At 43.4% G+C, this 14,920-nt stretch overlaps 1 protein-coding gene across 2 annotated transcripts in view; it reads right to left on the bottom strand.

Annotated features, from left to right (window-relative positions):
• The window catches only part of MEI4 (meiotic double-stranded break formation protein 4), a 145,403-nt gene that overhangs the window by 71,073 nt on the left and 59,410 nt on the right, over window positions 1-14,920 (bottom strand). The gene's annotated exons all lie outside the window — the stretch shown is intronic.

Here is a 14,920-nt window from a genome sequence, read left to right on the forward strand (position 1 = left end):
GCAGCAGTGATGCCAACCGGGAGGGTTGGAGGACCCCCTCTGAGAAATTATAAATCAGTCTCTAATGTTGGGACCTCACCAGCGAGCCCAAGGGAGGCAGTGCTTAGGCCTCTGCTGTGGAAGCCATCTTTGGATCTGTGGATCCTGCCAACTATTGTCCTGTCTCACACCTTGCGTTTTGGGTAAGGTGGGCAGGTGCAGGCCAACTGCTAACATACCTAGAGGAAGCTTTGGCCCTAGATTAATTCCAGTCCAGCTTTCGACCTGGTCACAGGGTGGAAATGGCCTTGGTCACTCTCTTGGAGGACCTCCAATGCCAGTTGGACAGAGGTGCGTTAACACTGCTTGTATTGCTCACTTTTATGGCAGCATTTGATATTGTAGATCAGGAGCGTATGGCATACCACCTCGTCAATGTGGAGATATGAGGGACTGCCTTGAAGTGGCTGAGCTCCTTTCTCCAAGGCTGAGGCTAGAGGGTAGCTGTTAGGGAGGAACAATCCCACCACTGCTGGCCTCAGTGTATGGGTCCGCAGGAGGCGATCCTCTCCCTAATGTTATTTAACAGCTGGTTCTGGAATATGGGTTTGGGTGTCATCAATATGCAGATGACTCCCAGCTCTATCTGCTGATGAGCAGCTGGCTGATACACCCAGAGTCGTTTTCCAGGTGTCTAGAGCAGGGGTAGTCAACCTGTGGTCCTCCAGATGTTCAAGGACTACAATTCCCATGAGCCCCTGTCAGCGTTTGCTGACATCCGTGACATCCGCTGACATCCGTGGCTGTGACTGAATGGCTCAGGTGAAATCACCTGAAGTTGAACCCTTTGAAGACAGAAATCCTGTAGCTAAGAAGGAAAGGGCTTGATGAGGAAGCACACCTTCCCAGTCTTGATGGGGTGTAGTGCTCTGCTGCATAGACTGTTAGGAACTGGGGAATGACCCTTGACTCCTCCTTATATATGGAAGTCCAGGTCACAAAAGTAGTGCAGCCATTCCCAACTACTAGCACCCTACCTGGTTTTGGAACAATGAGCTACAGAGATCCATGTAACGGTCACCTCAGTACTGGATTTCTGCAACTAGCACTACATGGGTCTCCCCTTATCCCTGATCTGGAAACTACAATTGGTAAAAAATGTGACCCAGGTCCTGATTGGGACCCGGTGGGAAGCTCACATCCAGCCGGTTCTCTGGAAACTGCACAGGCTACCGATTGTATTCTGGGTCAAGATTAATGTGATGGTCTTGACCTTTAGGGAAATATGAAGTCTGGGCCCTGTGTATCTAAGGGACTGCCTTTCTGAATATGTCCCAAGAAGAGCCTTGCACTCAGCCAACACAAACAGGCTAGAGGTCCCCAGCCCCAAAGAAATTTTGCTGGCCTTGACCAAAATCAGGGACTTTTTGCTCTACCATCTGCCTGGTGGAATGAACTCCCAGAAAGCATCAGGGCCCTGTTGGAGCTCACCAAGTTTTACAGGGCCTGTAAAATGGACCTCTTCCATATGGTTGAGGCTAACATCTAATTTAGCCTCCCTCCTAAATGGCACCCTACCCAGGGTCTTAGGGTTATGGCTTTAGACTTCTGGTTCTAGATTTTTAGATTTTATAACTTTTAGCATGGTCTTAATGTAACTAACCTGTGTGCCACTCAAGGGCAAAGGCAGCACACTGCTCTGTGATTGGTGGATGCTAGCACTCTGCAGATGAAACCTTGGCTGAAGGATGCTTCACATATTTCCTCTCTGTGGACCAGCCAAAGGATAAGAAATAGAGGCACCATCACTATGTCAGGGGCCTAGGATGGAGGAAGGGTTTCTTTTTTCTTATTTTAGCTAACAGTGTCCTGCCTATACTCATTTCAGGATATGGATTTTTTAAAACTATGTTCAAAGATCTGAAACTTTCTTTGCTTTCCACTCCAAAATACAGAATAAATCCACAAAATAGCCTTCTCAGTCTTTAAGAATGAGGGTACTTGCAGACATACCAAACGATCCAAAATTATCAAATCACAGATTTTTAAAAACTTCTCTAACCTTGCCAGAGCTGGGAATTGGAATGGAGTTTTTAAAACTGAAAGAAAAATGAGGTGAACTCTAAGGTTAGGATTTGAAATGCAAATTCAATCGCATTACACACATTGATTCAAAAGAATTGCTTTCACTTTGCTTTGTAATAATTATCCTCAATTTAAAATGTGGATCAGCATTCTTCTCTGCTTCCATACAACTCAGTGCTCAGGTGAAAATACATGTGCCTATAAATTAAGTAAAAGTAGTTAACTGTAGAATATAAAATTTCAGGCAACAGAGTTTATTATCATTTCTCTCAGACACATTATATATATATATGCCTTAAGAAATCTTATCAGATAAAGACAAGACTTATGTACAGATTTACAACTAAATAATATTTATCCAAAGATAGACACACCAGTTCAGTGTCATCTCATGGGTTAGTTAACCATTTAGAAAGTGTTAGAAAGCATTTTCTGGTGGTGAGGGCTGTTCATAGATGTTGTATGATGCCTCAGAGGCTAGTGGACTCTCCTCCATTGGAAGTTTTTAGGAGAATGGATGAGCACTTGTCTACACACTTTTTAAGTCCCTGAGAAGGTGGGGGTTTGGATGTCACTCTGCGACCTCTTCCAGCTCTGTGTGATTCCGATCCCCTATTCTATATAACAATAACAATAATATTTTTATAGCCCACAATTTCCGTTTGACTCAGGATGGGGAACAAGATCTTCTATCCTCTTTTTCCCCATCTTGTGGTGGGAAGTCCTGGGGAAATAATCTGTTGAGCCTCCCCCCCCCCCAATTTTCCTTTAAGAAATTCCCACAGTCCTCCATATTTTTTTCTGATGCAAGTAGAAATTTGGAAGAGCACTGAAGAGAACTCTTGTAATGTATTTTCTGGTTTGGAATGAATGAAATACTTTAAAGTGAACACATTGTGTGAAAGATTCTGTGCAACACACTGTACATATATACAACATATTTTCAAAGATCTCTTCACTTATTTACTAAGATATTCACAATTAATATGTCATAATGTATACAATAATACACCATATTAAGTTTAATCCAATATCCAAATATGTTGGTAGGTAATGTTTTTTCATAACATCAAATTTCTTATTTACAATCTTATTTATTTATTTATTTATTTATTTATTTATTTATTTATTTATTTATTTATTTATATCCTGCCCCTCTCTGCAACTGCCGACCGAAGGCGGATCACAATCTGTGACCGCTAGGAGCGGCGGTCTTCATAATTCACTAAGCTCTAAGTGGGCGGAGAAAGGGGCAGAGCCAGTCCAGATGGGGGGCCAATTGGAAGGCTCTGCGTGCCTTCCAATTGTCCCCTCACCCAGACTGACAAGAATTCCAGCCATTCGGGTAAGGGGCCACTTGGAAGGCACGAAGCACCTTCCAATTGGCCCATTTCCTGAATGGCTGGAGTTCAGCGGGGATGGCGGAGGCTTCCCTGTAGGCCTCGGAGCCGGGGACTTACCAGGGAGAGGAGCTGGTGCGGAAGGCTTCTCAAGAGTTTCTCACAGGAAAGCAGAGTAAACATTAATCTGACTCCCATACTAATTTTCCACAAGGCTCATTCAGACATAAATTCACTTAAATTATACAGGCAATACAAAATAGTTTGTTGGCATTTCCACTCCCACTTTGGCTGAATTATTCTTTTTCTTGTGTTTCTTTTGGTATGAATTTCTGGATAACTAAATCAAAGTATTATCCATCATTTATTACTTTGTGAAACACTGATTGCACACTAAAGTGGAAGAAAAAGAATCCAGTCCTATAACCACCAGCACCAGGGATCAAGATGGATCTAACACATCATAGAACATAGAATCTACTTATCTGGGATTGGGATCTCTTTTCCCCCTTCTCTCTTTGGCTTTCAGAGTGTAAACAAACAAACAAATAAAAACATACCTCCTTCTTGTACTTAAAAGACAGAAACCATCCTCATACTCACTTTAGAATCAGTCAATTAATTCTGCCTGACTTGTGACCTTATATCACTCCTTGATCTGAGGCACTTTTCCTAAATGTTATCATTTTCTTGTTGCAAGTTGAAATGCTTTGCTTTATTTACACATGTATTATTTCCTATGAAAGACAGGGCACTTGAATGGGATCCAATTCTAATCACTGGGAATTGCAGATAATTAAGTTGAACTTAATTTGTAAGCGAAATTTATGGCTAGAATGGCTAGAATGTCCTGCTTACCTATTTATTTCTGTTTAGATACAACAGAAAGAATTTAACAAAATTATTTCTTCATCTGCTAATTCCATTCTAAATCCTATCTAATAAAAATACAATACAAATAATTGGCTTAATTGCATTTTATTCATAAAAATAGGAACCAAAGTCTTTAAACCATGTTCAAAGAACTGGGGGGATGCAAATCAACAAGTAAATCATGATCACACACTGAGGGGACATTGGCAGCCACTTTTAATTTCTCATCAGCATTTAAGCACATTGTTTAACAGCTTAGTTGTTGATTTTCTAAACAAGGGAAAAATTTAGAAGACTGTTGTTTCAAGTGGTTTTGACTATTTCACTCCTAAAGAAATTAGTGCTAAAAGTAATAGGCTGTAAATGCAACTGCACCAAAATACAAAAGCCCACCTTCCTTCACTGTAGGACATTAACACTAGAATTATGGATGATTCATGGCAACTGCTAATCCCAGAAGCCCAGCGCTTTCTCCTGTTTCCTTTTTCGCTAACATCTAAAAGGCCAATATATGTTAAATGACCTAAATCCATTCCAAATTTCTAAATCTTTCCCCTTCATTCCAGGCCACTGGCTGCCGTTTTCTGGGGATGGGGCAATTAATCAGGTCACGGGTTTTAATTATCAGTACTGTATAGTATCAAGGAATAAAATGGAGAAGATACAGGGCTGCTATCTTCTGCACCTGCCACAAAGTACTGGTAATATCTAGGGGCTTTTCGCACGCCTTCAAAATCGCACAATGGTTGCCAATTGAAAACGCTACTGATTTGCTGTTATGCACAACGTCGTTGACAATCTGCCACACACCTGAAACCGATCTGCAAAAAGCGCTTCCTTGTAGCGCTTTCAGGGAAATCCCCAAAAGTGGATTCACCCTCCGGAAAGCGATACACTCCTGCAACCAATCTGCAACACTAGCGAAAAAGACCTGTGCGTTAACATTGTTGCGGTTTCTACAAAGTCCCTCCCCCTGGCTCTCTCCTCTGATCTTCCGTCGAAGCGATCACCATTTTTTTTTTCTCCAAGCGAGCGGGGATAAACGCACCAGCGAGCCTCTTTCTGTTTAGAGGCTTCCCCGGCTTTAGTCCCTCCCCTTCAGTCACTAAGCACAAAGAACAGAAAAGCTCGTTTGCTGATGTATTTTCCCTTTATTTTTTACACATTCATTCAGCCGAAAATCGGGCCCATGAGGGGGGGGGGATTTTTTTTTTTCACTTGGAGGGAGCGTGGCAACGATGAAATGACAGCTCAAACACACCAGGCAGCTGGATGGGTCTCTCCGTTGCAACGAATCAACACAGATTCGTTGCAATGGGTCTGGTTTTTTTTTTTTTTTTAAACTTTCTTAAAGGGAAAGGGGCTGTTTGGGAGCATGCTAACGGCTGCCCATTGGATTTTCAGCCGAAAATCGGGCCCGTGAGGGGGGGGGGTTCACTCGGAGGGAGCGTGGCAACGATGAAATGATAGCTCAAACACACCAGGCAGCTGGATGGGTCTCTCCGTTGCAACGAATCAACACAGATTCGTTGCAATGGGTCTGTTTTTTTTTTTTTAACTTTCTTAAAGGGAAAGGGGCTGCTTGGGAGCATGCTAACGGCTGCCCATTGGCTGCTTGACGGCCAGGGGCGGGACGAGCTTGGCAATAGCGCTTCCTTTCTAGCGATTTCTGCCGAGACCGGAAGCCTGTGGGAAACGCTACAAAATGCAACTGGATTCCACTACAAAGGCAGGTATGCATAACGACGAATTCCACTATTTTAAATGGTGATTTTTCATTCAGCAACCATTTTGCTACAAAGATCCCGGTGCAGAAAGCCCCCTAGTTTCCTGCTATAAGAAAGGTTGCCATAATAAGCAACCCTTTTCCTGTGTGGCTACAAATGAAAAAACTCAGAGTAGCAAATAGCAGAACATCTGACAAATAATGTTTCATCTACTTCCTAAAATTATATTTGTCATAATTGCCTTGTAAATTAAAGCTGCAGATGAAGAAGACAAATTGCTTACAGCTAGTGCTATCTTCCTGTCCTACTCAGTTACCAAGAAATTGACCTTTCAGTTATAATTAAAATAGCATGCAATACACAGCAGTAATAGAGCCCTTTCCTCCCCTTCAAACGTAGTGAGGAGGAAGGTAACAACCATAATGGCAAGTAACACCTCTCATGGCCCCGTCTCCAGAGGGTGCCTCTGCACCACTGCCTGAGCTCATTCTGCCAGCTCCCTCGGAGGAAGAAGTGGAGGAGCTGGAGCAAAGCAACAGGGTGCTGCTTAGAGAGGCAAGTCCCGATAGGGAGCCACAACCAGGTTCCAGCCAGGCAAGCACCATGCCCTCTGCACCAGCATTAACTCAGCCTGCAGCAACACCCCTGAACAGCCCAGACTTATCTCCAGAGCGCAAGAGGGAATGCAGGAGGACAACGTTGGCAACACGCAGGCAAAGTGCTCGGCTTAGACTACAGCAACAGGCTAGGTTGGGCTCAGGTGGGGCTCATTCATTGGAGGAAGGCTGAGTGCCAGGTGCAGCCACTTGGTGTGACAGCTCAGCTTGTTCTTAAGCACAGCAGAAGTGCTTCCCAGTGTGGCTGCAACCTTCTGCACATGTCCACCTGTTGCCTTGACTGGTTTCCTCTCCCTGACGCTTCGGCAAAGCTCTGTTTGACTGATTCCCGGCTTGACCTTGGTAAAGATAAACAACAACTCTTTCGGTTCTCCTTTGGACTTCGTCAGCTAAGAATTCCTGATAAGATCTGGACTGTACTTTTGACTACTCTCTGGTACGCGCTTTGAACTTGCTGGACTCGGTAACCGTGCTTGCCTTTGCACTAACCCTGCGTGTGCCCGGCTAGGGCAGCACAACACCTTTGTAAAACTAGTCTGATTGCTGTGTGTATATCACATCATCTGGGCATGGAACTGGGGTCACTGCGGGTGGGCAGGTAATTGTGAATTTCCTGCATTCTGCAGGGGTTGGACTAGATGACCCTGGAGATCCCTTCCAACTCTATGATTCTAGTAAGGCAGCTCAGCAATCAGGATAGAAGTGACTCTATAGGTAAGGTGACCAGATTTTAACATTGGTAAAGCGGGACACCATTGACCGGGGGGGGGGTTCTTGATTTAAAATTTGCTCTATATGGAGCAACAAAAAGTTTCATAGAACGCATAGAACATAAAAACAGTATTGTAATATATATATTTTTAATTTCAACATAAGTACAATTTGCCAGGTGCCCCCAGATGTCCCTCCAAAAGTGGAACAATCTGGTCACCTTATCTATAGGGTACTCCAAATGAAGCTCTTTCCAAAAGCTCAAAATAATCAAGTCACTCCCCATACATACTTCCAACACATACATCATACTCCACAAAGCTAAACAAATCCTCCACTATGTAAGTGTTATGGTTCTAAAATAGAGACGTAACATTTACAATGGCAGCTGATACTCTTCAGGGTCTGTAGGGTGGACAGCAGGACAGCAAATGCCAGGTGAAGCCACAGCTTCTGTTTCTGCTTCTGTCTCCATCTCCCTCCCTTAGAAAGATACCCAAAACAGTTAAGCATGACAGTACAGTTTCCCAGCACTTACCTGATCCTTATGCGGGTGCTATCCGAATGCAACCTCTCCTTTGGCTAGTGAGTCTGTACTAACAGCAGGAATATCCAGTTGAGGAAAGGAATCCTGTGACATTGACCCCCCCCTTTCCTAAAACCCACTCATCAGAAGAGACAAAGAAGGGCTCCATGAGTACTATACATTTCAGTCTGATCCCAAAGTCATCAAGAATCCTAGCTCTGTTATTCATTTTCTATGTTGTGTAACAATACAACACAAGGTCTTTCTTTTGACTTATGTAGAACGTGAAAGCATTCACTCACCAATAAGCAATTAAATACTCAATCCAACCCAAATACCAATGCAAGCAACTCAAACCAGATGAGTCTTCCCCAGACTCCACTACCAAATCTCCAGGCATTTCCCAACCTGAAACAGGCAACCCTATAGTGACGGAGAAAAGAAGGCAATGACATACCGATGCCACCCATTGACGGGTGGAGGAGCAGGCACCAAAAGAGGCGTGAAGAAGGGACGCCTCGGCTGGCACATCAAGGATGGCCTGATGCTGAATGTAAGGTGGGGCAATGAGGTGGGCTATAAATAGCGCCACGTGTGCTAGTCCGGCCTCATTTGCCGCCCGGAGCTGCTCGCGACGGAAGCCTTTTCCCTCCCACCCTCCCTATTTAGTTTTTGTTGTTTCGCATTCGGGTCACGTTTTTACGGTTCATATATGCCACGTTATGTCACAGCTTGTGGTATGGCATAAAGGGAGCCTGAGTTTTTGGGGGAGTATGGCTTGCGGATGGACTCCCAAGCCCAACTCCTAAGAGGTGGCTGGGCATGAGGGACCTAACTCTTTGGCATAAGGCCAGGGATTCACGCAGCTGGGTGGCCCGAAGTTGGACTAAAGGAGGTGTGCAACCCTGTGGTACTTTGGGTGGGGCACTTCCCAAGTAGGGATCCTAGTGGCCAAGGAGCCCTTGCTCCCGGGTGGGAGAAGGGAGGAGATTCCTGGTATGGCCACTAGGAATAGCTGGCGGGTGTGTGGTCGGTTGACCACAAGACAGACTTTCCCCTATGTCAAGCGAACACTCCAGGTTTTTGTTATTAAAACTGTGGCTGGTTATGCCAAATCAATAAAGGTAGTAAGCGTCTTCTTTGGGGCCGGTCATGCCCTCCTGCCTGTCAATATTTCCCTCCTCATACTAAGAAAGAGGTTTCTTTTTTCATACTGCCTTTGCTGTAAATTTTCAGTGTGGGATACATATCTGCAAGAATTTGCCTTTCCTGGGTTTCCCTTCTTACTAAAAGTGAACACCTTCCTTTTTAAGAGGCAAGTCCAAATATCCATGTGCCAAACACATACACAACACCCTGGATTCACTCTACTCCACGGGTCTGATTCTGAACAGGGGCACGATGCAGGCTTTTAAAGACAGTGCAAAAATCTTTGTCAATTTTGCCACATTATGACATTTCTTTATCTATATGAGACCCTGTTTAGTCACTTTGGCCTTATCTTCCTGCCCCCTGAGAAAGAAGACAGATTGACAATACTCATCAATAGGTTCTTATAGATTCACAGACCAATAAAGGACTTAGAGGGAGCCATAAGGACTAGTTCCCCTATCAAATGAACTAATATACTGATGTGGATAGGCATGGCTTAAGGCAGGGGAGCCCTCCTGCTTTCATAGGAAGGGCCTTTTTTTACAGTAGTGTGTTAAATAGAGACAAACTTGTAAGGAGAGTAAGGGGATAGGCAGGGAGGCTGAAGTTAACCTAATTTGTTGGGTCAATGCCCCACCAGCCCTTGTGGACCAGCCTCCACTGAATGGTTATCTAGCTACTTGCTTTTATGCACTTAGCAGAATTTTATATTTTATATTATAATGATGATGAAGTTCACAGTGGAAAGAGAAACCAACATATTCCATTCAACTCTTAAGTACTCTACGGAAGCAAGTATGTTTGGATAATAAAAGTAAAAAGACCTCAATTACATACAAACACTATTTTTAAGCTATACAATTTCTCAGTTCATGAGCTATCGCAGCCAGTAATTTGCCACTGGCTTTCCTGCCTGGAGTGAGTGGAAATTGCAGTAAGTGGAAAACTACACAGTGCCATGGTAACTTCATGTCCCATGCTCATTCTTTCTCTACCCCCTCCCCATTTCAAATGGTGATTAGCCTTTTAAGGTTACAGGAAGAAGAACCCAAGCAGCAGATTGCAGGTGACTGGAAGGTCATAACTGCAAAAACCACACTGGCCATCTCTATCCCTTTCTGCCAGCATAGTGGCAGTAGCAGCACAGCAGTCACTACTACAACACCAGGCCTCAGAGAAGCAGTGGCCAGCATTACAGTAATTTTTTACAGTTAACTATTGGCGAGATACACTAAAAGGCTGAAACTTCAAATACTATATATAGAAAACAAAAATACAGTTCTGCTCCAGCTTCTTCATCAGGGTCTCAGAAAATCTCTCATCTGTAAGATTATAGAACAACTGGACAGCATGTGATTTTTCTAATAATAGAAAATTCCTTAAAATGGATAGTGGCATGAAAAGCAGAAACTTACAGAAATAAAAGGATCTTCCCCAACATCAGTTTCATTACTGTAAGAAATGGATCAATATAAAAATACAGGAGACATAAAAACCCCACTTTAGATTATTAGTATGTATTCTTCCAACAAACAACCCCTCCCTTCTTTCTTCCTGACTTTACCTTATATTGTCAGGTTAAAAAATAAAATAAAGAACGGCTAGCCTGACAGATGGCATGCCAACAGTGACTGAACAATTGTATTTATCACCCCAAAGATCATAAGAAAAATCTCCCAAACAGTGCTGGAGGTGCAAAAAGGCAATAGGATCCTTCTATCACATGTCCTGTGGTCCTGTGGTCCTGTGAGAAAATTAAAAAATTCTGGGCTGAGATCCATACCCAGATGCAGAACATCATCTGTACCATAAATAAAATGGAAAAGGGGTGGTAGGACGATTGGGACTCATAGCATACTTGATTTGCCATCCATCCAATGAATGGCCAATCAGGTAGGCTGCCCTGCCACATCCCTGTCCACTGCCAGCCCGCTCTACTCAACTGACTGAGAGAGATGGCAGCCAGTGAGTGCAAGCTGGGAAGAGAGGGGAGGGCTGGCCTCCAGAAGGGTTGTCCAGCCAGCAACCAGGCCCTGGGAGGGAAGGGGGACGAACCCTGGTCTCACCAGTATGAGGGGGGAAAGAGAAGGCTGCGATCCATGCCAGCACTTCCCTCACCCCAAAAAGGCCCATCGCAGCCTCTCCAGGCCTTAACAGGCCTGCCCGTGGCGGGGTGGGAGGAGGGAAGTCTAGCACACATTGTATTTTTAATTACAATGGGCTTTTTGCTAGTGGAATATAAATTCCCAAATGCAGGACAAATTCATGCATCTGTGATTTTCACCCCTGAAGATGCCAAAACAGTTAAAAGAACTGTTCTTCCACACAACAGCAGCGGCTAGGCTAGTGGTGGAACAGAAAAGGAGGCAACTGCCATTACCAGAAATAGAGGTTCGGAGTAATAAGCTGGAGGACCTTGTCTCAGTGGCTAAGCTGAGAAGCCTACTACACAGAGAATCTTCAGAAAAGTTTTTAGAATGTTGGAAATGTTTATTGGAATACAAGGGAAAATATTTGTTTGTTTATTTGCTTATTTGTTTGCTTATTTATTTATCGCCCTCCCCGGAGGCTCAGGGTGGTTTACATAAAAACGTGTAAACAATACATAAAACAATCCATAATGTATAAATAACCGTAATAATAAAGGTTATTTGATTGTGTGCAGCACAACAAATTGTGCCAAGTTCTTAAAGAGATGGGAATACCAGAGCATCTTATTTGTCTCTTGAGAAACCTATATGCAGGTCAAGAAGCAACAGTGAGAACCGAACATGGAATCACTGATTTGTTCAAAATTGAGAAAGGAGATCAACAAGGCTGTATACTGTTGCCTTGCCTATTTAACTTGTGTTTTTATTTATTTATTTATTTATTTATTTATTATTTATCATTATATTTAGGTACCGCCCTCCCCGAGGGCTCAGGGCGGTTTACAGAAAACAGGGAAGGATACAATTAACATGCGGAGCACATCATGAGAAAGGCGGGGTTAGAGGAGTCACAAATTGGGATCAAGATTGCAGGGAGAAATATCAACAACCTCAGATATACAGATGATACCACTCTAATGGCAGAAAGCAAAGAGGAACTAAAGAGCCTCTTGATGCAGGTGAAGGAGGAGAGTGCTAAAAATTGGTTTGAAACTCAACATCAAGAAAACGAAGATCATGGCATCCGACCCTCTCAATTCCTGGCAAATAGATGGAGAAGAAATGGAGGTAGCGACAGATTTTATTTTCCTGGGCTCCAAGATCACTGCAGATGGGGACTACAGCAAAGAAATTCAAAGATGCTTGCTCCTGGGGAGGAAAGCTATGGCAAATCTAGACAGCATCCTAAAAAGCAGAGACATCACCCTGCCAACAAAAGTGTGTCTAGTCAAGGCTATGGTATTCCCAGTTGCAATGTATGGCTGTGAAAGTTGGACCATAAGGAAGGCCGAGCGTCAAAGAATTGAGGCTTTTGAACTCTGTGCTGGAGAAGACTCTTGCGAGTCCCTTGGACTGCAAGGCGAACAAACCGGTCAGTCCTAGAGGAGATCAGCCCTGACTGCCCCTTAGAAGGCCAGATCCTGAAGATGAAACTCAAATACTTTGGCCACCTCATGAGAAGGAAGGACTCCCTGGAGAAGAGCCTAATGCTGGGAGTGATTGAGGGCAAAAGAAGAAGGGGCGACAGAGAATGAGGTGGCTGGATGGAGTCACTGAAGCAGTGGGTGCAAGCTTAAATGGACTCCGGGGAATGGTAGAGGACAGGAAGGCTTGGAGGATCATTGTTCATGGGGTCGCAATGGGTCGGACACAACTTCGTACCTAACAACAACAATAATAACAGTAAACTGATAATTGCAACAGTGCAAAATAATTTATATCTAGGCAAAAGCTCTGTAAGAGCATAGAGACCTCATAAATTTTGAATTAACTTAAGGGCGAAGAGTATAGGAACAAATAGTATATAATTAATTTGTCCATGCTCTATCATTCTGTATTAAAAAAGAGAAGTGGACAAATAAATAAATAAATAAATAAATACCTATAATGAGACTGGTACAGTTTTGTGTTTGATGGCACAGTAAACAGCCGGCCAGCTCGACTGCCCTTTTCACCGCCTACCCTCTCATTCTTGCTCTCTCTTCTCCCTGGATCCCTGAACAAATTGATTCCAGCTTGTCCTTCTCTCTCTAGATATGGCAGGCACCTTATTCAACGACCTTGACGATTCTACTGCAAACAAAGAGTCAAGCCAAGTCGGTAAAGAATCTTTTATGGCAGGGGTAGTCAACCTGTGGTCCTCCAGATGTCCACGGACTACAATTCCCATGAGCCCCTGCCAGCAAACGCTGGCAGGGGCTCATGGGAATTGTAGTCCATGGACATCTGGAGGACCACAGGTTGACTACCCCTGTTTTATGGACATGGATATCATTCCCCCATAAGGCTACAATGAAAATCCTGAACAGTTGAAAAAGGGACCCCAACCGGACTACATTAAAAGAAAACAAATACATGCAATACTGGAAACAAGAGAAACTATAGAGACTTTTATCCAGAAACAATGATCTACCTTTCCCCATTAATAAGCTTTTTATACCCATCATAATGTGACTACTATGTTCTAAATACGTTGGTTGGTTTATCTGAATATTGTATCTCAGCAGATGTAAAAATTATGTAATATTTGAAGCTTATATAATACTGTCAAACAAAAAATCCAAATAAAAATTTGTTCAAAAAAAGTAACAAATATCTGTATGCCGATAGTAATGTGAAGCATCATATGAGAAACCCCGAATCAAAACCCACATTTAGGTGGAATGAGAGAACTCTAAGAGAACTTTTATGTGGAAACTACTCTCAGAGAACTGTGACTGGACCAGGTTCACCCAGCTGAGGAGTGGAGAATCAAATCCGCTTCTCCAGATTAGAGCCCTTCGCTCTTTAACCATTATGCTGGCTCTCAACTAGACTGAATTCTTTTGAATTGCAATCAGTTCTACAGGGCTTTGCCCAGAGATTCACATTCATTTCTGTACTGTGAATGAGGACATGGCCCTGATTCTCTGCCTTTCAACACTCAAGACTGTATAAGTCTAAAAGATAACTTATAAATCAGTATCTGCTTTGTACAGAGCATGGCACGGGATGCTGGTTAAGCAATATCTAGCAATATTCTACACAAGGAAGCAAAAAGAGGGCAGAAGCAATTAAAGACAGCTGAACTAAAGCTAGGGGAAAGTATGGCAGGGAAAACCAAACCTGTTGATATTCAAACCAGTGGTACTAAATAGGGAAGGTATGACTGAGACACATGAACTCACCACATGGTCACTGATTATTCTGACAAGCCGGGCACACCATTTTATCTACACAAATCAATAGAGAAAGCAGAAAGGACTGCAGCTAGAAGAAATACTGAAAGTGCATCAGTTGTTCCTGACCCCGGGCCCAGAACATTTAAAACATTTAATAATCTGCAAAACCTTACAATGTCTGTAGTTTAGCTGTGGTAGTCTTGGTGCTGCAATAACCGATGAAGACCACTGGGCAAACAACTGTATTAAATGCTTCCTGTTTCTTTGGCATTTCTGTAGAACAATCTTAAACCAGTCTATTCAGCAGGGCTTACTCCTCAGAAAATAAAATTAGGACTGTATTGTAATGTGTACAAGTAGCCTCTAGGGGGCAAGTTAGTGCTTTGCAGGTCTTAGAGTTTTGGGCCCTGCAAGGCTCCTGTAGAGCAGTTTGGAGATGAGTAAACTATCATGGAAGGCTGACTGCAAGAAGGCCCAGCCAGAGAGAGACTGGGCCAGAGAGCTGAATAAAACCCCTTTGTCAGACTGCAGCCAAGCTGAGGTGTCCTGTGTTCACGATACTACAGACTGCACTGTTAGTTTCTATACTTCTAATAACA

Source organism: Paroedura picta, chromosome 1 (assembly GCF_049243985.1).
Source record: "Paroedura picta isolate Pp20150507F chromosome 1, Ppicta_v3.0, whole genome shotgun sequence".
Classification (NCBI taxonomy): Eukaryota; Metazoa; Chordata; class Lepidosauria; order Squamata; family Gekkonidae; genus Paroedura; species Paroedura picta.